Raw genomic sequence first — 23,472 nt, 5'->3', positions numbered from 1 at the left:
ATAATCTAGATTGTTAACAAAAAGAATGTTATTTTACAAGCAATTCGTTTATGTCTCACTCATCTTATATTTTTCACATCATAATCACGTTTATATTTATTTATATAATCAAATTATTTATGATTATCTACGTACTTTACATATATATACACAAAAACATTTTTACATGTTTATTCATATACAAATATCTATAAAATATGGAATTTAGAAAAAAAAAATCCATTACATAGCCTAGAGAAAGAGTAAATATTTTTTGAAAGAGCACAAATTTTCATTTCAAAACACTAGCTAGAAGCTAGTCATAATAGTTACAACCATTACATACGAGTTTCCACTATCATCCATCGGGCGACCGACGTCATGGATCACCTCATTCCCACAACCTCCAAAGAACATTATAGCATTAAAGGCTTTAGCCTTCTTCAGCAAAGAGGAGAATTTATATAACTCAAGTAGATTTCCTAAAAAGCTTATATCACGCGGACCCGACACCAAAGGGAGATGGCATGCCTTACCGCTTGGGCAAGGCCACACGACACAAATGTAAAAGAGATCAATAAAATTAAGTTTATTAAAGAAAAAAAAATGAATTCAAGTTGGGCCTAATACACTTGCTTATCCTTGATCTTATATGTCCTTAAATTCATTTTCACAACAGTGTTGCAACATGTTCTTGAAATACACTTACATGACTTATTCACTGATTCACCCATCAGAGTTGTGTAACATGAACAAATTTCTAATACATTTATTTAAACTAAAAAAAAAAAAGAATTACACAAACACTACTTGCCCAACATTCAAAAGGCTCTCATGAGGAACATTAAAGATGACACTATGCTCTCTGCATATCTTCCTCAAAAATGCATACAAGTAATCAATACAAATCTTGCTACAAAGCCCCGTGTCCCGCTTCGCTTTAATAATCGTATTCCCCAATATATGCACCACCCCCGCATCCCGACACCGCGTTAAAAACGCCAGCTCATCAATCTCCACAGGACTCGAAGACCTCCCGAAATCACTAACCGAATCGTTTGACAAAACTGTTATATCAACAACCGACGAAAACATATCATTATTATCCGAATGCCCGGTTTCTTGATCATACAAACTGTAATCATCCGAATCCGAACTTCCATCCATTAACGACTTGAGTTTCGCAAACAAAAACACGCTCTCGAGTATTTTCTTTTCAAACTCATCGTCTCGTTTACGGTCTTTATACCCATATCGGGCGACACATCTGAAAATATGGTAATTCTTCGGCCCGATTCGCCTCACCAAGAATCTTTCATCCTCGGGGACCGTGTACACGGGAAGCGATTTCACCCATACCAAAATAACTACCGAATGGATCGCAGGTAAGTTAGTAATAAAATGCAAGAAGATGCGTGGGACCCCACTAGCGAGCTCCGTGTACACGAGCCCGATACCGGGGACACGTACCAGGCCCAAACTCAGGCCCAGGTTTAGAATCCATGCCATTGAGATTCTACTTTGCATTTCAAACTCGTATCTTTTAACTGTACCATAATGCCATACATACATGATGAGAAGAAAGGCGGCTGCTATAGCGAGTGGGACCCACGCGCCTTGGTCAACCTTAATGACAACTGCTGAAAAGTAAGTGCATTCCACCAGTAATGATAAGAATGTCATGATGAATATAAGAAACCAGTTGCAGTTCCACATGAGTATCATGATTAATATCATGAGGAATGTTGTCACCAACATGACTATCACAACTGCTGTGCCTGTCACACAGAACATAAATACATAAATAGGGAAAGTATTACTCAAATGATCCCCATGGTATGCATAAATTTGACTTTTGGTCCATTGCCACCATCACTCATATACATATGCAACTTAACCTACAAAATGCGCAAAGTGAAGAAGAGAAAATCCACGCGGTGGTAAAATCATAATTACTCTGAATAGAGTAATTACACTACAACAAAATACAAGTAGAGTAGTGATAAGTATGCTACTTGTAAACGGTAGTGTAATTATGATTTTGCCACTGCGCGTTTTTATGTCTTTCAGTTCACACGTTTTGTATGTTAAACCTATTTATTGGAGAACGACGACCGGACCATCTGAGCAATTCTTTTTAAAAAATATTATTGAAAAAGAAGAAGAAGAAGAAATTTTACCATAGGCATTACCAATTTGGCTTTGATTTTGGAATCCAGTTGTTACAAGAATGCAAAGAATCATAAGGACCCAATTAATATCTGGAACATATATTTGACCAAGAAACTTCCTTGATGTATGAACAACTTTGACCCGAGGGAAACACCCGAGTGCACACGCCTGATTAATTATTGAAAATGTAGCCGATATAGAAGCTTGACTCGCGACAATCGCGGCTAATGTTGCAGTAATAAACATTGGCCAGTATATACCCTCTGCAACATAATTTATAAGAATCTATATTTACTTCAGTCTTTCACATACATTGATCATTCCCTGTGGTGTGCTCATATTGCATGTCTAGTTCCCAACTTTTCAAATCTAGAGCGACTAAACATGCAATATTGGAATATTACAGAGGCCATTTGTGAAACTAACTCTAAATTGATTTTTAACAAACCTGGAATAGAGTGGTAAAATGCATCATACACTTGTTCCTTGTTTTTCATGAGGTAGGCTGCTTGTCCACAATAAGCTAAAAGAAGACAAGGGAACACAACAGTTGTAAACGCCAGCTGGATCGCCGAAAGTGGAAAATGCGCCAGGTCAGCAAATAGTGCCTCCGTCCCTGTCCATGGCAGCAACCAGGATTTTATTTTTTCATATTAAGATTATGAAAATACTAATTGTATTAACACCTGTGATGCTCAACATGATTCCTCCGAGGGAAGTCCAACCATGTCTTCCTCTTCTTTTAAAATACCAAATATATATAACGGGTTAAAAGCATGTAACACTGTCACGTCATATTTTAAAATGTTGTAAACTCCAACTCCACCAATTAATATAAACCAAAGCAACACAACTGGAGCAAAAAACCATCCAACTTTATCGGGACCGTGATGTTGTAGGCAAAACAATCCTACTAGTATGAAAACCGCAACAGCCACAATTAACTCTGCAATATAATACACTTACCATAAGCACATTATATTGAAAAAAAGTATAAGAATGTTTTGTTTCATACTGAAGAGGTAGGTCCCAGCAGAGACCAGTTGGTCCCGCAAGACTCACCTGGAACAGGGACGTCTGCGCAAAGGCCATCTGCTCCCGCAGGACCCACCATGCTCATAGGATCTTACGCGCAGTACACAAGCTGAACACGCAGGGAAAGCCTCCCAATGGTGAAGTACCCCGCCTGTTCCCGCAGTTGCGGATACAAGCCATCAGGGAAGGCTACCCGCAGACAGCAGGGCTACACGCACAAGACACTAGCTACTTCAGTAGTCACATGAAGGAATGAGCAAGGCGGGAACAATCCCGCCTAAATGAGCCAGTCTGATTCTGAAAGATCTTTTGTACCATACCTTGATAGGACAGACGATCTGACCAGAACAACCCATGAGCCAATCACAGGGTGACAGCTCATCGACAACAGGGCGAGGAGGAGCACCCTCTAGTACTGTTTGTCACTATTAGCCGCTGCCTACTCACCAACCCTTACTGAGGAGCATGCGCGGCCTACAGTTGGTGGAATAGTGTTACTGTTGGCCGTAACCTATTCACCAACCAGCATGGCCTGCGTACAATCCACAGTAAGTGGGACGTGCATAATCTACAGTTGGTGGAATAGTGCAGCCGACTTTGTTACTGTTGGCCGTAACCTACCCACCAACCAGTATGGCCTGTGCATAGTCCACTGTTGGTTGAACATGAATACTATTCAGCCGGCTGTGCCTTCTTGGAAACCTACCTTCGGCTATAAATACTCCAATATCTTGGAATGGTAAGATCATCTGCTATCCAGTTATCTAGCAATCTCTTAATATACACTTATATTCAGAGCAACCTAGTCTGATTCTCACGCCGGAGGGTGGTCACAAGGAGGAACTCCCCCCTTCTCAGTGACGAGCTTACGGTGTTTGTTTTGCAGGTCTCCTAAAGAACAGCCTTCTCAGCTAGACCTCATCCGTCGGAAACATTACTTAACCCCCAGATTATCTATAATCTGTACCAGATTATCTATAATCTGTACCGGGTCACTTAGTGTTTCTTCATTGGCGCCATCCGTGTATAAAAGCTAGAACTACTTTAGTTTTTTCACAATTTCTGAAGAAATGGTTAACGTTACTCCGGTTCAAAGGCCAGTAACCGACCAAGAAACCCCGGTAACAACCCCAGCAACTGGGGGGAACACCGGCGGTTATACAATCCTTACGAACACTACCCCGACTACCCAAGCCGGGGCAAGTGGAGTAAATATTCCATTGGGGTTCTCCGATACCCAACTGGAAAAACGAACGAAGGTTCCTCGCCAAACACTAGATCAAGTGAAGGCGTGGGCCGAAGCACGGCAAAGAGAATTCCAAGCCGAATTGGACGAACGCTTGCGTTCAGTTCAACAGGCTGACGAATTCGCCAGTACTCGCCAACACCTCAATATGAGCAGTGACTGCGAGTACTCAGACGAGGAGTTGGAATCCGACACCGACGCGAACCCTCGCCATAAGGCGAAAGGGAAGCGTAAGGAAACGGACGTCCAACCAAAAAGGAATTTTGGGGAAGCCTTTAAACCAATCGTGGAAAGAAACCCGCGTGACTTTTCCAAAACCTTTAGACCAACTGCTACAAATGCAGGGAAGTCAAAGTTCGCAAGGGACATTGCGGAAGCAATCGCCCCGAGAAGTGCCAAACAAATGTCCAACATTGGCACTTACGATGGTCTATCCGACCCAGACGACCATTTGAACAGGTTCATTGCGGGGGCTACCGTCAGCAACTGGACGGAACCCACGTGGTGCTACATGTTCCAGATGACTCTGGTCGGAGCGGCCAGGGCATGGTTCGATCGTTTACCGATCCACCACATATATGATTGGGCGGACTTTCAGAACAAGTTCAGCCAGCATTTCAGCCAACAGAGGAAGTACACTGAAGAGCAGTGGACGATCCTTAACTGCGTGAGAGAGGAGGATGAATCTCTACTAGACTTCATCACTCGCTTCAACTCCAAAAAGCTTAGTCTCGGCAACATAAGTGAAGATCTGGTTCGCGCCGCCTTCATCCAAGGCGCCGAATACCCAGAACTTATCCGCACATTGACGGGTAAGGATGGCATGCCATCAACTTGGGATGCCATCATGACGGCGGCAAAGCGCTTTGCCGAGACGGAAAAGCAACTGGGAAGAGATCTTCCCCAGAGTACACACCTCTACACGCAGAGGACCAGAGAGAACAATGTCCGGATCGCCCGGCAGAACAAAAAGAGGAGGCTAGGTATTTGGCAGTCAAGGGTAAACTTTGACACCTCATCCAGCTCTCGCCCTCTTGTTGGCGGAAGGGACAACACACACCCTTCAAACCGAAAACACCGGTGGACGCCACTCACGAAGAGCGTCACGGAGATATTTGCCACGGAAAAATTGCCATGGCCTAAAGCCCCAATGATCCGGCAGAAACCTAATGCGGATCAAAGCAAATCCTGTGATTTCCACGGGACAAAGGGTCATGGTACTGAAGAGTGCACATCCTTGAAGGATATTATTGAGACATTTGTCAAGGACGGAAGGCTTGCACATCTTGTGGCATCGATCAGGAAGGGAGGAAGGAATGACAACCGGTACAGAGGTAACGGACGAAAGCCCGTCGATATCAGCATCAACATGGTTCATGGCAAGGTCAGAGGAAGAAAAAGACGGGTGGCAGAACCATGCGCGTGGAAAGAAGCTGAGGTGCGCTTCCCGCGAGTGCCAGGAGGCCCCAGCAAAGAAGGCCCCATCGTCATCAGAAGCCAGCTGGGGCACTACATCACTTCACGCACTCTCGCTGACAACGGCGCTTCGTCGACAGTGATGTACAGACAGTTCTTTGATAAGCTGGATGATGAAGACAAAGAACGCTTGGAAACGGTCTACGCTTCAATGGAAGGGTTTGACGGAAGTACAGAAACACCCCTGGGTATCCTATCTTTCCCCGTTACTCTTACTGATGGGAATCATTCACGCACAGAGGACGTGGATTTTGTTGTAATGAAAAAGCCACATCATACGTACGACATCCTATTCGGAAGAGACGGGATGGCAAGATTCAACGCCGTGGTATCTTCAGTCCACGGCATGATGGGATGGCCAACGGCTGAGGGTGTAGCAATGACCTCTGGCATTCCCCAGGTATGCATTGCATCTGTTTCATCTAAACCCAAACCGAAAAAGGCTAAACCAACCATCACTGAACCAGAAAAATGGGCCTTCAATGGCAAATACCCCGACCAGGCCGTTACCATTGGACCAACAATCGTTGATCCCACCCGCACCTTACTCAAACGCTTACTGCAGAAAAACGCTGACATCTTTGCGTGGGCACCAGCTGACATGACTGGTGTACCCCGAAGTAAGGCGGAGCATAAGCTCAAATGCGATCCGGCTGTTACGCCAATCGTACAAAAGCGCAGAGTAATGGGGCCTGAACAAACTAACGCGTGTAGAACCCAAGTCAAGGAACTCCTTGACGCAGGCATCGTACGCGTTAGTAGATATCAAACATGGGTTGCAAATCCCGTAATGGTACCGAAGAATGACAAACAATGGCGCATGTGCATAGATTTCAAAGATTTGAACAAAGCATGCCCCAAAGATTGTTATCCGTTACCAGAAATTGATCTCAAAGTGGATTCGTTGGCACCATTCCGCCTTAAATGCTTCTTGGATGCGTATAAGGGGTACCACCAAATCCACATGGCCATTGATGACCAGGACAAAACCGCATTTCGGACGCCCGATGGTACATTTTGTTATAAAATGATGCCATTCGGACTTAAGAATGCAGGGTCCACGTACCAACGACTAATGGACAAAGAGTTTCATGCCCAAATCGGGAGAAACTTGGAAGTCTATATGGATGATTTGGTCATCAAAAGCCTCGAGCCTGAGGCGATGTTGAAAGACATTGAAGAAACTTTCAACACGCTCCGAAAGATAAACATGAAGCTCAACCCGAGCAAGTGTTCATTTGGGATGGAAGAAGGGAAGTTCTTGGGAGTCATTGTCACCAAAGATGGCTTTAGAGCGAACCCTGAAAAGGTCGAAGCCATTGTTAAAATGGAATCACCCACCACCATCAAACAGGCTCAGACACTGAATGGACGACTAGTCGCACTTAATCGCTTCTTGGCAAACCATGCAGATAAGTCGTTTCATTTCGTGTCAACATTGAGAAACTGCTTGAAGAAAACGCACTTCCGCTGGACACCAGAAGCGGAAGCAGCTTTTCAGGAGATTCGGTCACGCCTGATCGAACTCCCAACACTTACAGCACCACAAGCGGGAGAGGAGTTAATCCTATACCTTTCCGCAACAGATAGAGCAACCGGGGCAGTCCTGCTAGTAGAACGAAAGGGCATCCAGATGCCAATCTATTATGTTAGCCGTGTACTAACAGACGTAGAAACCCGGTACTCTACCCTCGAAAAATTAGTCTTAGCACTTATACATGCTTCACGCAGGTTAAGACGATATTTCCAGGGCCACCCAATCACCATTCTCACCAACTTCAAACTCTCAAACGTTCTAGGCAAACCCGAAATATCGGGACGTCTAGCCAAATGGGCAATTGAATTGGGAGAATATGCAATTAAGTACAAGCCAAGACCAGCCATAAAAGGCCAGGTCCTGGCCGATTTTATTGCAGAAGTCCCCGCTTCGCGGGAGAAAGAGTGCCAGGAGGAGGCTCAACCCTCCCCAGCACAGGACGTCAATGATGTCTGGCGACTCTATACTGATGGAGCAGCCAGTAACGAGGGTTCAGGCGCAGGGTTAAAATTAACCAACCCAGCGGGCCAAGAATATACTTACGCTATTCGGCTGGACTTTCCAAGTACGAATAACGAAGCCGAATATGAAGCATTCTTGGCCGGTTTGAGAATTGCGCGTAAGATGGGAGTGAAAAACTTGGAAGCCCATGTGGATTCCATGCTGGTGGCCAACCAAATAAATGGAACATACACGGCTGTGAACGACACCATGGCCCTGTACCTCGCCCAGGCAAAAACCCTTATGCGTGATTTTAGTGATTGTAAAGTCATACATGTCAAGCGCAGCGAAAACAAATCAGCGGATGCGTTAAGCAAGCTTGCATCACTAGCCTTCACCCACCTGGGAAAGGACATCCGCATTGAACTCCTCGAAGCGCCATCAGTCCCGCACAAGGAAATTTGTGTCATCCAAACCAGTACAGAAACGTGGATGACACCAATAATAAATTACCTTGCAGCAGGAATACTACCAGAGTCAAAAACACAGGCAAGAAAACTACGCTGTAAAGCACTGAATTATCAACTCGTCAATGACATCCTTTACAGACGTAACTTTCTTGGCCCACTCTTGAGATGCGTGGACAACCAAGATGCCAACTACCTCCTAAGGGAAGTACACGAAGGCATCTGTGGGGTACACGCAGGTCCCCGCGCTGTTGTAGCCAAGCTAAACAACGCGGGATACTTTTGGCCAGGGATGCATACGGATGCACTGGCATACATCAGAAAATGCAGATCTTGCCAGCTTTACGCACCTAACACGCATCGCCCAAAAAACGAACTGGTTCCAGTCACTTCTTCGTGGCCATTTCAGAAGTGGGCCATCGATGTGACAGGCCCATTTCCTACAGCAGCAGGAAATGTTCAGTTCCTAGTGGTAGCCATCGACTACTTCACCAAGTGGATAGAAGCAAAACCTTTAGCCCAAACAACCGCAAAGCATATCAAAAAATTTATTTGGGAATTTATAATTTGTCGTTTTGGACTTCCACAGAATTTGGTGAGCGATAACGGCACCAACTTTGCTGACAAAAAGCTGCAACAGTGGCTAAAAGAACTTCAAATCACCCACACCTTTACCTCAGTGGCACACCCGCAAGGAAATGGTGAGGTGGAAAGAGCAAATAAAAGCATCGTCGAAGGCATAAAGAAAAGACTCTTGAAACACAGATCCGGCTGGGTGGACGAGCTTCCGCACGTCCTTTGGGCAAACAGAACGTTGAAGAAGGCCAGTACGGGAGAAACCCCGTTCAGCCTCACTTATGGCACTGAAGCCATGGTCCCGGTCGAAATTGGTCTACCCTCACCAAGGGTCTTGAGTCAGCCAAAAGACAATGATGCGGAAAGACGGTTGGATCTTATGCTAACCGAGGAACGCAGAGACTTAGCCGCAGTGCGTGAAGAGAACTACAAACGACAAATGCAAAAGTACTACAACACGCGGGTAAAACTCTGCAACTTCAAGGAAGGAGACTACATACTGCGTAACAACGAGGCTTCGAACCAAGAACGCCCAGGAAAGTTGGCCCCGATCTGGGAAGGGCCATACGTTATCAAACAGGTTCTGGGAAAGGGCGCATACCGGCTCGAAAGGCTCGATGGCACTCCCATCCCAAGAACATGGAATGGAGCTCAATTACGCAAATGTTATATGTAGATCAATTCCAAAACTTGTAAAGAAAAGGCCAAGAGCCACTTCTAATGGAAATGATTCTCCTTTCATAATGTGTTTACCTTTATCCTTATGAACTCCCCACTGGTGCCGGTATTTACCGCATAGATGAGGAGAAGTAAGTCATTGCGTGTGGAAGGCGGCAAAACCCGCATAAACACAACGAACCTACACGCAGGTATGATGTAAGTAAAGTTTAGCCATCTTTGTAAGTGCAAGTGACGGTCTTATCCGCACAATCACAAATAAGGAAGCAAAACTTCAAACTATCATCTACCACGTTCAAAGGTTATCCTAAAAAAAAAAAAAAAAAAAAAAAAAAAAAAAAAAAAAAAAAAATACTTAGAAATAAGGATAAGGAAAACCTACACGCAGGTCAGGTATGGGTAAAGTTTAGCCATCCTACCAAGTGCAAGTGACGGTTCAACCCGCACAATCACGAAAGAGGAAGCAAAACTTTAACCCACTATCAACCACGTTCAAAGGTTAACTTATCCTAAATACTTAGAAATTTTGAGGAAAAATGAGGAAAACCTACACGAAGGTCAGATGACGGTTAAAATTTAGCCATCCTACCAAGTGCAAGTGACGGTTTACCCGCACAATCACGAAGGAGGAAGCGAAACTTTAACCCATCATCAACCACGTTCAACAGGTTAACTTATTCTAAGAAACTTGGAAAATTGCTAACTTAAACTAAGTCATGAGCTTATAAAGCAAGGAATCCAAAGAAGGAAATAACAATCTTATCCGCAAAAAGATTTATATTCCAATGATATATTACAAAAATGGCCGGGTTACTACCCGCCTGAAAGAATAAATCTATACAAGTCTCTTAGCAATGGAAAGGGATCTTCAGGATCAAGCTTCAGGGCCGCTTCCACTTGGACCCGCTCCGTCAGAAGAACGGGGTGGTTCGAGGAACGCTTTAAGGACAGCTAACCCATCATCAGCAGCAGCTACTTCGTCCACCTTTTCCACCACTGGATGCGGGAAGGCGGCGTATTGGTTCAATGCTTGGTCATAAATGGCTTCGGTATCCACATTGAACAAAGGGAAGTTGGAAGGCGGGACGCCTTTCTCAACAAACCCTAGACCAAGCAGGAAGCCGGCCTTTTCCCCATCCTCATGAGAAGCGTTGAGGGCTGCGGTCATAGCATCATCGTAAGAGGTCTCTGAAAAGACCCGACGCACAACCTACAAAGAAAAAATACAAGTATTAAAACCTTTTCTTACAAAAGAAAAGCGAGAAGATAAAGCTAAACATACCTGAGGCAACGCTTCTCGAAGAAGCCATTGGAGGGCAGCTTGAGCTTCGTTATGGGCGCGTTCGGCTTCGCTCTTGTTAAGGTTGGCAAGTAAAACTTCCTTTGCGGCAGCCTCTTCAACGCCCTTAAGCTTCCGCTCGGTGTGGTCAAGCACCCCTCTTTGGTCCAAGATTTCCTGGAGTTTCTTGGCATCTTCCATTGCCAAGGCATCATGAGCGCGTTGGAGAGCCTCTAATTTGGCCTTGAGCTCCTCATTCTCCACACGCAAAGGCTCAGCAATGGCTTCAGCCTTGGCAGCCCTCTCGGTTGCGTTTCGCGCAGTCTCCCTGGCCAGCCGAAGCTGTTCATTCACAGCTTGGGCAGCCTTGGAGCGGGCCTCGAGTCGCGCCTGAACTTCAACCTCGAGGGCCTTGAAAGCCTTCTCCTTGTCGGCGGCAGCTGCCGCCAGCTGTTGGTTCTCCTCTCGGAGAGCACGCGCCTCAGATACGTCCTTGGCGCGAGCTGCTTTCAACTTGTCGTTTTCACGACAAAGCAGCTCGACACGCGGCTGCATCCGGGCTTGGAGAACCCGAAGCTCATTGGTTAGCCTACCCTCCTGGTAGCTAGCCATGGCTTCCCCCAACGCACCATGAGGAGCAGCGTGGCGAGCCCAGTCCACGCACTCCACAGGGGTACGAAGGGTTGTTCCTCGGCGTATGTTCCATCGCGGAACATACACTTCATTGGAATCCGACACTGCAAAAGAAACAAAGGCAGTAAGGAAAAGATGATAAAAAACATAAGGGAAAAAGAAAGGAACCCTACGCACCTGTAGGGTCAATGACAGGCCGATAGCCGCCAAACCCATCACCTGAACCTAAAGGAAATCCATCCAACAGGTCAGGCAGACGGGAAGGGGGCAAAGATCGGCGGGAAGCCCTGCGCGTACCTGATGGTCCGGCCGTAGGTGCCGGTGGCGCGGGCATGGTGGCAGCCGCCGTGGTCACCGTTGTGGTCGCCGCCGCGGTCGCCGCCTCCTCAGCAGCAGCAGTAACCGCCGGCTCCGTGAAGGATGCTGTAAAAATCGCACTCACGGCCGGCGGTGACGTCATCTCGGCCGGAACAGTTGGCTCAAAGGAACGAACAACTGGACCAGCGGATGCAGGCGCAGGCGCCTGGGTCGACGCCTCAGGAAGGCTGACCGAGCCTATCGTCATTGGCGGGGAGGTACTCCCCTGCGCTTCACCCCGGAATGCGTCAACATCCACGCCTGCACAAAGAAGTGAGAAATTTAAGAAGTAATAAATCTGCAAAGACATTATGATTGTACTTACGGGTTCTCTTGACCCTGAACGTACGGACGGGCGGGGAGGAACCCGATGGAGCCGGCCTCTTGGTACCGGTCACCGTCGTCTTCGTTGGTTCCCCGGAGGTAACGGTCGTAGCCTCCGGAACAGTGGTCTTCTCACAACCGGGCTTCCCCGCCACCTCTTCACTATCTGACTCCGAGTCAGATAGAACCACCGGACCAGCCGTGGAGGCCTTCTCCTTCCCTTTCCCGCCGGCAGCAGCTTTCTTCTTCCGCACCAATGGAGGAGCATCTGAGGATTCCTCAGAAGAAGACAGGTCAAGAATTCCAACAGCGGGTACAGCGTTAAGGGGTTGAGGAAAGAATATCGCCTTACCTGGCCGCCGGTGGCTCAGGATCTCGTGGCCCAGCGGATAGACCTCCACAAACCGATCCGCTGTTTGCTCCAGGATGGGCAACTCGCCCTCGTCCAAAGCACGAGTACCCATCCGCGCGGGACCGTCGGCTTCCCGCGGAAACAGAAGCGACTCCAAATCATTTCCCTCTGAAAGAAAAGAAACAGTTAGAAGACAAACTTGTATCAAAAAAGAAAAACAAGACATACCATAGGGAATAGAGTTCAAACCGTATTCGAGGAGGATGGGAACCAGAGATGCATCTTTCCACACCCGGCTCATCCCTAACATGACCATCCCGGACTCCGCAAACCGGTAAACCGGAGATTGGATCCGGGATATCTTCGAAAACCATTCCGCCTCCTGGTAGTTGGGGGCGTGAAGGCTCGGTATTGCTTGGCCATTTTTAAACTTCATGGCAAGGGGGATGGCGCGGGCAGAAATGTAGAAGAATTCCTGCTTCCACGCGCGAAGACTGCGCTCGGTGTCGCAAATCTTCAGACCCTTAATACGGGTCGTCAGGGTGTACCACCCTTGGATGCACCTCCAGGTATAGAAGGTCATCAGGCGGTCCACATGGGGCTCGATGCCCAAAATCCGGCACACCCACTCAAAATGGCGAATCTTGGCGATCGCCATGGGGTGCAGCTCGGTCAAATGGACACCGTGCCTCTCAAGGACACGGTAAACAAATTTTGTCAATGGGAATCTAAGATTCCCATAGACAAAAAATGCAGCATAAACCCCGATCTTGCCACTGGGGGCATCGTACACGGTCTGGTGGGATTCAGGAAACTCAGGCTCGAGATGATCGAGCATGAACTTCCTGACAACATACCGGTACTGATCGCCGGGCAGAGCACACTGGCACTCACCAGCAGTACCCCTGTCGTCAGCTATAGCTTCAGCATCACGAGAGGACATTTTTGCAGAAAGAAGAGTGATTTCGGGAAAATGCTTGCCTGAAAAAGGGGAGTATTTGCCGGAAATCACTAAGAAGAAGAAGAGTGAAAAGTGTGAATTGCAAATAACCCTCTCCCCCTTTATATAGTAATCGCAATTAATGCGGTGAATTTAATGCGGAGGAGAGAGAAATCAAAGGTGCAATGAAACTATGACACGTGGCAAAAAGCAAGCTGGCAACAGCTGTTGAAAGGACGTGTGCCAGTAATTTCGCGGCCACGCGCCCGAAAAATCATGCTTACGCGCCTGAAAAAGCGACTGGAATGACCATGTTCTGTCACGTCACCATAACTTCCTGCACGACCTGACACAGTCAGAAGAAACCGTCACACGACGTTTCAGATGTTTGGACTGTTCTTATCCTCACCAACCTTTCGAATTTCAAAATTCAAAATTCAAAAAGATTCAAAGGTAAGCGGGAAAATACCCCTTACCTTGGCAACCAAGTAACCATAAGACGGATGCGGGTACAGTGTTAAGGCAAAACCTTCCACATACCTAGCACCCGCAGGGAATTGAAGCCAAGAATACCCCGGCAACAAAGTACCTATAAGACGGGTGCGGATACAGTGTTAAGGCAGAACCCTTCACGTACCTAGCACCCGCAGGGAATTGACGCCAGGAGTACCTTGAAAGTAAAGTAACCGTAAGACGAGCGCAGGTAGAGTGTTAAGGCAAAACCCTTCACATACCTAGCGCCCGGCAGGGAATTGAAACCAGGAAGGATCTTCTGGGCAATGCTTGTGGAAACGGAAATAACATCCCCGCATAGCGGGAACGTCGAGAAATACATTGTTTGAGGCTCCAGGATGGAATTGGTGGTTTAAACATAATTGATCACTATGTTCAAAACCACTAAAACCTCAAGGAGAATCCACACAAGTGAGACTCAACGCTCCTGACTTGCGAGAAGGTTACATACCTACCCGCATCATACCCAAAGATCAAGCAAAAAAATCGGGAATTTTTGCAAGTGACATTAGGAAACCCGCGGGAAGAATCCCCACGGAGAACCTTAAAACTAGAAACCCTTTTCAAAACCCCTTGCTTAAGTCCAAAAGTTCACCTCACTTTATTAAACATTCAGGAGAAGAACATTGGACTGGGGGGACTTGAAGAGGTAGGTCCCAGCAGAGACCAGTTGGTCCCGCAAGACTCACCTGGAACAGGGACGTCTGCGCAAAGGCCATCTGCTCCCGCAGGACCCACCATGCTCATAGGATCTTACGCGCAGTACACAAGCTGAACACGCAGGGAAAGCCTCCCAATGGTGAAGTACCCCGCCTGTTCCCGCAGTTGCGGATACAAGCCATCAGGGAAGGCTACCCGCAGACAGCAGGGCTACACGCACAAGACACTAGCTACTTCAGTAGTCACATGAAGGAATGAGCAAGGCGGGAACAATCCCGCCTAAATGAGCCAGTCTGATTCTGAAAGATCTTTTGTACCATACCTTGATAGGACAGACGATCTGACCAGAACAACCCATGAGCCAATCACAGGGTGACAGCTCATCGACAACAGGGCGAGGAGGAGCACCCTCTAGTACTGTTTGTCACTATTAGCCGCTGCCTACTCACCAACCCTTACTGAGGAGCATGCGCGGCCACAGTTGGTGGAATAGTGTTACTGTTGGCCGTAACCTATTCACCAACCAGCATGGCCTGCGTACAATCCACAGTAAGTGGGACGTGCATAATCTACAGTTGGTGGAATAGTGCAGCCGACTTTGTTACTGTTGGCCGTAACCTACCCACCAACCAGTATGGCCTGTGCATAGTCCACTGTTGGTTGAACAGGAATACTATTCAGCCTGCTGTGCCTTCTTGGAAACCTACCTTCGGCTATAAATACTCCAATATCTTGGAATGGTAAGATCATCTGCTATCCAGTTATCTAGCAATCTCTTAATATACACTTATATTCAGAGCAACCTAGTCTGATTCTCACGCCGGAGGGTGGTCACAAGGAGGAACTCCCCCCTTCTCAGTGACGAGCTTACGGTGTTTGTTTTGCAGGTCTCCTGAAGAACAGCCTTCTCAGCTAGACCTCATCCGTGGGAAACATTACTTAACCCCCAGATTATCTATAATCTGTACCAGATTATCTATAATCTGTACCGGGTCACTTAGTGTTTCTTCACATACCATTGTTTATCCCCGGGTGGTTTACCTTGATGCCGCCAGTAGCTGATAGAACTGTTGAAAACAAAATTAAATTAGAGTTAAGCTCGGTTTTCATTCCTAAGGTTTGCCCATTTTTAACTAATTGAGTACCAAGGTCAATTTTTTTTGGTCACATCATGGCATGTGGTTTTAAAATTTAACCCTTTTCGTCCTTTGCGATAACTTTGTTAGTATTTTGTATTGAATTAGGGCATTTCAGTCATTTCACACTAAGGGCATTTCAGTCATTTTACAACTTTGTTATATTATTTTTGCAGCTTTTGTTTTCTATATACAAGAATATAGTGACACCAAATTTAACTTTAAAACTTACAGAAACAGTACCTAAGTCGTAAAATGACTAAAATGCCCTTTCATTCAACAGAACAACAGTGTTAGTGGAAGGATGAAAATGGTTAAAAATTTCAAAATCACATGCCATGATATGACAAATTTGGGCTTGGTACTCAGATAGTTAAAATGTGCACACCTGAAGGACGAAAATCGAACTTAAGTCTTCGAATTGTAAAGATGGATATTTATACATAAGAATAATAAGGTACATTTACCTGAAATAGCTGGAGTTAGAATACCATCACCAATCACCATGCAAGTACCAAGAAGGACAAGGACAAGAAGTGCGTTTTTCTTTAACGCATTTGCTTCCAACCATCTTTTAGTCTTTTCAGCAAGTGAGTGCTCGTGAATTGGGGTGCGACTATAAGTAGTCAACCTCTCATCCGTTCGATGTTGATTTGGAATCGTCTTAATTTTTGCATGCCGACACAATAACGAGTAAAGAGCAAATGTTCCACCTGGAGGAAGTTTCTTAACCATGAGAACTTGTTACGGAAAACACATTGGGCACCACCAATATTTGCTAATAAGTATGACCTGACCGTTAGACCAAGTAAAGGGCAGCTTAGACGGGTGGCGTTAAGGGGTTCAGATGCCTACCACCGCCCAACCCTTAAAGGTTTTTATTAGAAAGAATATATATTATTAGGATTCGATATTATATTGTGTTATTAATCAACTAAATATAGTGATACCATAAGGATGATTGCAAAGGAGACCTGATCAAATAATATATCCTACATACTGTAATAATAAGCCCTCATATATATTGTCTCTTAATAGTTTTAGTGTCAATTAATAGAAATGGAGAAGTGTACCTTGACCATTATCATTTGCGCGACAAACAATGAAAACATATTTGATGAGCGGGATGAGTGTAAGAGAGTATATGATTAAGGAAAGTGCACCGATAACATCTTCAGTGTCGTCGATTCCTTTGGGGAAAGTATTGTAAAATACATATAAAGGGGAAGTTCCCAAATCTCCATACACAACACCAAGACTTTGAAATGCAAGCCGCACAAGCATCATCCAAGAACAGTTCTGTATCAACAGATAATTCAAGCAAGAGGGTTATGAACTCCATAACCATAGTAACCACACCACCATTTAAACATGGACATTTTAATATAGAAAATGTTGCAGCTATTATCGGACGAAAAGAGTCGTAGAACTATAAGTCCCAATCAAGAAAAACTAAGAATTTCAAGAATATGATTTTAATGAAAACTTCATACAAGTAAACAAGCAAACAAACAAATCCCACTTATCGCAAGTTATTGGTAGGGTCTGGGAAGGATTATATTGGGAGCAAACCTTTCACTTATCCTGAAAGATAGATACGCTGCTTCCGCTAAGACCTCTAACTTTAAAAACATTTTCATGACACGTAAAGTATACTAGCCAGATAACATAAAGTGTGGCACAAACAAAAGGTATCAAAAATAGCGGCAGTAAAGTACCGACAAAAGCTCACAAACTGAAAACCTATTAATGGCGTACAAGTCAATTTTCTTAAATCAAGAAAGATGAACCATCATACCAATGCTACAGAAGGTAAATTTTATTGAACCGATGATCTAAACTAGCATTTCAATCTCACAGTCAGTAAGTTCAGTACCCAATTGTTATAAAGATCATTCAGCCTCAAGGTATTTGTTTCAAAATTATAAACTAGAAACAGTATCATCATTCTGCTAGTTATTGCAATTTGACCCTAAAAACTCATATAAATGACCATCATGAGCCATTATACAAACACTAGTAATATGTTATCTAGACAACAGTGACGTGCCATACTGTATAATAGGGCGAAAATTTGTCAAACGGGTCGATGGAAAGAAAGAAAGTGTTACGTACACACCTTGTTATCTGTGTGCATGTTCTTGAGCTTGCTAGCCTCTTCATCCATTGGCTGATCTAACTTCTGGTGCAAAGTCCACATGCCACCGTTTCCTTCATTATTCTTCTTATTATTATTATTATCATTATTCATACTGCCTTGATCATCCATTGCCGGCCTTGTAATATAACCTTTTAAAAGTAATCTACAACAAACACCATCATCATCATCATAAACACGTACAAATGCAATGGTGAAGCCACCCTAATTAATTCACCCCTCAGCTGATATTCAATCAAACTCCTCAAATTGAATCAAAGCCACCACTTTCGATGTGATTGATAGATATCAATGATCAGCTATTGCATTACATAATATTATTCGATCTAAATGTATGGAGAGAGAGGGGATTCAACAGCACAAACAATGAGAGATCGATTTATTTGGTGATTATGCAGATGTTTGATCGTTGGTGACGTGCCTTCTTCTCGTCGTTCGCATGCAAAGTTGTACTAGATTGATGAACACGAAAGCATATTTACTTATTTATTATCATTATTTTTTTTTTATTTTAACCAAAGTTGGTTCATTGTATCTTATATTTGGCGTAATTCAATGACTTTGTTAATTAAATTCTAATTAACATTAATTTGGTCACTTGGATTTCAAACCAAACCAAGATGGATATTTCATTTAAAAACTTATAATTAAAAATAAAAAGGTGAGTTTTGCATGTATTTCAGTCCACTTCAATTGATTTCTAATTAAAGTATTATCATGGGTAAACGGAATTATTTATTTACATAATATAAGAGGAGTTCGGCGTCGCTGGACTATGATTGTGTAACGGATTTTCTTCTTGTATTTATCGTACCCGTTTAAGGGTTCGGGTCACTTATTTAATAAAAACCGATGCATTTATTGAGTATTTTTATTGTTTTAGTTTTTTTTAATTATTTAATAATTAAACACTTAAACTTACAAGAACTTGACAATTCCCACCCAAACTCAAACTTTAACCCATTCTCGTTTCCACCTATAAACTCCAGGGACCCGTTATGTAAATTGTGATATTAAAATAACATATTATAACCCACACCACCTCCTGGTCCGACCAGTTGGCCCAAAAACCCGACCCGTGCACCCGAAATCCTTCAAAACCTCCAATTCCCGCTCGTTTATGATCGATTAAATTAGGCATTTGGCATATTCCATCGAATAAACGCGTAACCGACACTCAAAAATAGAATAAGCGTGTTAATTAGTCCGTAAATTGATCAATTAACCTAATTAAGCCACGAACAAACCCTAACTCGTGATCCTATATAATACACTCGTTATGAATCAATTAGACCTGCAGAAACCACCTCCTCCTCGTCGCCAACAATTCCCCTAAACTCAATTCCATTTACAATCGCATCTCGTCACCCAAATTAACCTCTCCTTGGCCGCAACTCTTTCGAGCAAATTCACCATCTTACCGACTATTATAATTCGATTAACATGTATGATATGAATCGCGATCTATCACCAAACAATAACCCTAAACTCGTTTGATCAAACATGAACCAGATTATCCAATTGAATAATTTATGATTCGTGTCATTTTTAAAACCTCATTTATATTTTACAGATATGCAACTTTTAACAACTGGCCATGTTGGCTCAGTTGGCTGGTCCTTTGATTAACAAAGGCTGGGTCACGGGTTCGAACCCGACCCAGCCGGTTTTTGGTTATTATTTTTCCTTTTTCTTTTTGTTAACTTTATTTAAGCGTTTTTGAATATTTTAAGATTAATTATCCCCTACACAATTAAACTTTTTAATATTATAAACCGAGACTTTGAGCCATTCTTTCCGTCATCCTAAAACCGGTTTTGCTAACTTTTATTTATTATTACAAGTATTATTAATATCACTATTATTACTTATATAAATCATTATCATTATTATTACAATTACGATTATTATTATTAATATTATTGATAATAATAAGGACAACAACAACAATAATAAAGTTAATTTTACCTTCATAATTAACGAAAATGTACTTAATAATATTTTATCGAATCTCAAAACCCGTCATAAATATTAGTATTTCGCTATGATTATATTTAATTCTTGTTATTAACATCTAGGAGTATTTGTCGGCAAACCTCGGGAAGCTTGATCGTTTTCTATCCTAGCATTTTCTTTTATTATCTCGTCCTTGTTTATCCCTCATTAAAGGTAAGTAAACATATCCCCCTTTTTGCTGCTTTATAATTTTGGGGGCGTTATGCGCTCACATCCAAATTTATTATTGATTTACACTACAATTCCGATATATGCATAATTGTAATTGCTCGATTAGTTGTTATGTGCGAATGTGACTATGTGTTTATTTTATGTTGGTTGGTACATCATCCTCATCCTCATTAGTATGATCATACACCGTCAAAGTAAACCGTTATCATTGCGATTCGGTTGAAAAGACAACTTTTACTTATTGTTATGCTAGTTGTAGTGATTTACAATTATCGCATGGAATTGTCTTTTATTATTATATATACTCAAAAACTGTGGTTTACTTGCTCAACTTTACGCTGACAAAAATATATATTTTCACGCATGAAGCAGGTAGCTTTATCGGATGAGTCAAGTATTGGAAGTTAGATGAGACCTTAGGTTGCTTTGATGATTGAAGAAAATATTTATTTTAAGTTATTTATGTTTTGAATATTTAATTGTAACGGTATTTGTTTTAGACAAATGTTTGTTTTTTTGAACGTTGATATATGAATGAATAATTTAGATATTGACACGTGTATTTTACTTAGTGTCTTTTGAGCTATGATACAATCAATGTCGCGCCCCGACATGTTCCGTCGTAGGTTGGGGTGTGACAGATTGGTATCAGAGCCAAAGGCTATAAGATAGGTGGTTAGACGTAACGAACTATTAGCATGCTTAGGGTCCCTATACGTGTTCCCATACGTGCACCCTACTTGTTTATATTTTTGTACATAGCTTAGCATATTTAAATTGTTTATTGTTTCGGTCAAAAATTATCAAACTAACTTTTGATCAAATTAGTGCGTGAGACGGGGTGCTTAATGGTAAAATGATTGAACACAATGATGTGATTACGAGGGAAAAAACCCTTGATTATGATAATCTTGTCTCGGTCAAAAATTAACAATGTAATCTTTGGTCGAATTGCTTCGGTCAAAGATTAACAACGTAATCTTTGGTCGAACTGGTACGTGATTATGATAATCTCCGGCACAAAAAACCCCTCAACAGTGAAAACTATCACCGTCACTCTTATTAATAATAAAATGATGGTTACAAATGATGGAGCTGATAAGTGATCGTAGGCTAAGTGTTACAGTGTATGCTAGTAGCTAGGTAAGTGAAGGTGTGTGTTCTAGTGATATTATCAGCTCGTTTATATAAGATAATGTTACAACTGTTATCCCGAATAATCCGGAAACCCTAGAATATTTCTTCCACAATCAGTTGCTTGCCCACGTTCCATTTGACGAAGTTCAAGCACTAGCCGTTGTAAGTCCACGTTCATATTAGCATATGTAACACGTGATCTTATCTGCAAAACAAATAAAAATAATATAGGACAACTGAATTAGTTAAATATCATCCTCGGAATATTAGCGTTGACAGGATAGCTCAAAATCCTTGAATCGTAGCTCATCCTGAGGATATAAAATCTACACCCAACAATTGCCCCCAATTTTTACAGATAACGTGTGACAGCTGTAAAAATTTCAAATTTTGAAAAGTAAAATATCTTCTGTCAATTGAAAGGACATGCACGCAGATTGAGGAGACCCTATAACCGTCCTTCTAGGTTATAATCAAACCATTTCTCAATCTCAAAATAATAATTCCTCCATCGATTCACAATCAGTTCAGTTCCTCTTTCTCGTCTTTTTTAATTTCTTGAAATTTTTATTCCGTTCCGAACGATAATGAGGAAGAAAACCCCTCGAGCGCCCAATCCTTTCTCCTTCGTAACCTCGGAAGACTTCGTTGATCAAGCTCACATTCCGACCACCGATGAAGATCAGTGTCTTTTTAGAGATCTAGACATTAGATTTCTGAAAGACTCGGGTTTACTACCTGCTGAAGCTGTTATTAGGCCATATGATCCCAAAGTCAAGGCTGACTTTTCCTCTAAAACCTGGATTTGCTTTTTCTATTACTCCTTTTCGATTGGCCTTTCATATCCGTTTTCCCCGCTTATCAAGGAGTTCTTTGATGTCACCGGATTCTCTTACTCCCAAGTCATGCCGATGGTGTGGAGAGTCTTGGCCACCATAGATCGATTGAATAAAACCCATGGGTTGTCGATTGGTATACCTGAGATAGCTGCCACCTATAACCTCCGTACACACGGGTCTTTCCGCTACTGCCTTCAATCCAAATCCAGCCGTCTTTACATGGTTCCCAAGGTGTCCATTAGTGACCCTGTTTGGAAGAAAAAAATTCTTTTTTGTCCATTGTGACTCTATTCCCGACGAAATGAACTTGCCTATTAAATGGGTTCACAAGGGTAAGAAATCTTTAGGATAGAATCTCTTTTGCAAATGTTTTGTGTTAATATGGTTTCTTTGTTGGCAGTAGTGTTTGAGGATTTGGTAAAGTATAGGAAGGATACAAATAGAAGGCTAATAGCGTTGTTCAAGGTTCCGCCAGAGGATAGAGAGTTCTGGTTAGAAGAAGAAACGGGAGAAACAAGTGTAACCGCAACAAAGTCTGTTGAGAGCATGTCTTATGGTAAGTACTTTGGGTTTTTTTATAGAATTCTTAGGATTTCACTTTCTTGGGAATAGTTTGGTAAGCCATTATATAGGTATGCCAAAGCCAAAATCCTCTTTCATCTTAGTCGACCTGGACGACCTCATTGAGGATAGGACCATGGTAAAGCAATAACATTCCAAGACCGCCTCTCCGATAGTGAGAGTTACAATGACCCGTCAGAAAAGTGCTGCACAGAAGAAGAGGAAAGCTACTACTTCAGCCGAGACTGAGCCCTTTGCCGATATGAGCACTACTGATGCTGTGGAGAAGTTGCAAGCTCTTGCCAACTTTTTTGGAAGAATAAGTACTTTTGTTTATCCTGAAAATAGAAAACTGCAGAAAAACTTATGTTAATTTGGGGATAACATAAAACTGAAGGTTACCGTCGGAGATCCCAAGATGCTGAGTTGGCTCAGAAAGAGGCTGAGGTCAAGGTTGCCGATCTTCTGCATGCTGCTGACATCAAGGATAAGCTGCTAAAAATGAAGGATAAAGAGATTTCGGATCTCAGAGCCACATTTGAGTTGGAGAAGACTGAGTTCCTTGAAGAGGCCAAGAAGTGTGCAGCCACCAGTATCCTGGAGTCGATGCTCAAGATGTCAGAGGAAGTTCAAGCGAAAGGCTACACGATGGATTCCTGGAACTCTACGGCTTGGAGGAAGAAGCTGAAGATGCTGAGAGGCGAGAAGATTGAGGAATATGATGTGGCGGGCACTTCTGAGGTGGTCAAGGAGGCATGTATTAGCGAGGAGGTGAAGGAAGCCAAGGCT

The 23,472-nt window shown here is 43.3% G+C and overlaps 1 pseudogene across 1 annotated transcript; it reads right to left on the bottom strand.

Moving 5' to 3' along the window:
• Positions 1 to 434: 434 nt before the first annotated feature.
• LOC143577992 (potassium transporter 11-like) lies at positions 435 to 15,775 on the bottom strand (annotated as a pseudogene). Its single transcript, XR_013143196.1, has 5 exons — positions 15,682 to 15,775; positions 2,838 to 3,097; positions 2,600 to 2,767; positions 2,160 to 2,414; positions 435 to 1,757 (listed from the first exon to the last, which is right to left on the bottom strand). The product of XR_013143196.1 is annotated as a potassium transporter 11-like (transcript).
• Positions 15,776 to 23,472: the final 7,697 nt, after the last annotated feature.

This window comes from Bidens hawaiensis, unplaced genomic scaffold (assembly GCF_021521415.1).
Source record: "Bidens hawaiensis isolate Kalapana, Puna unplaced genomic scaffold, B.hawaiensis_p1.1 tig00028987_1, whole genome shotgun sequence".
In the NCBI taxonomy this organism is placed as follows: Eukaryota; Viridiplantae; Streptophyta; class Magnoliopsida; order Asterales; family Asteraceae; genus Bidens; species Bidens hawaiensis.
This window is presented reverse-complemented; position numbering and strand designations above follow the sequence as displayed.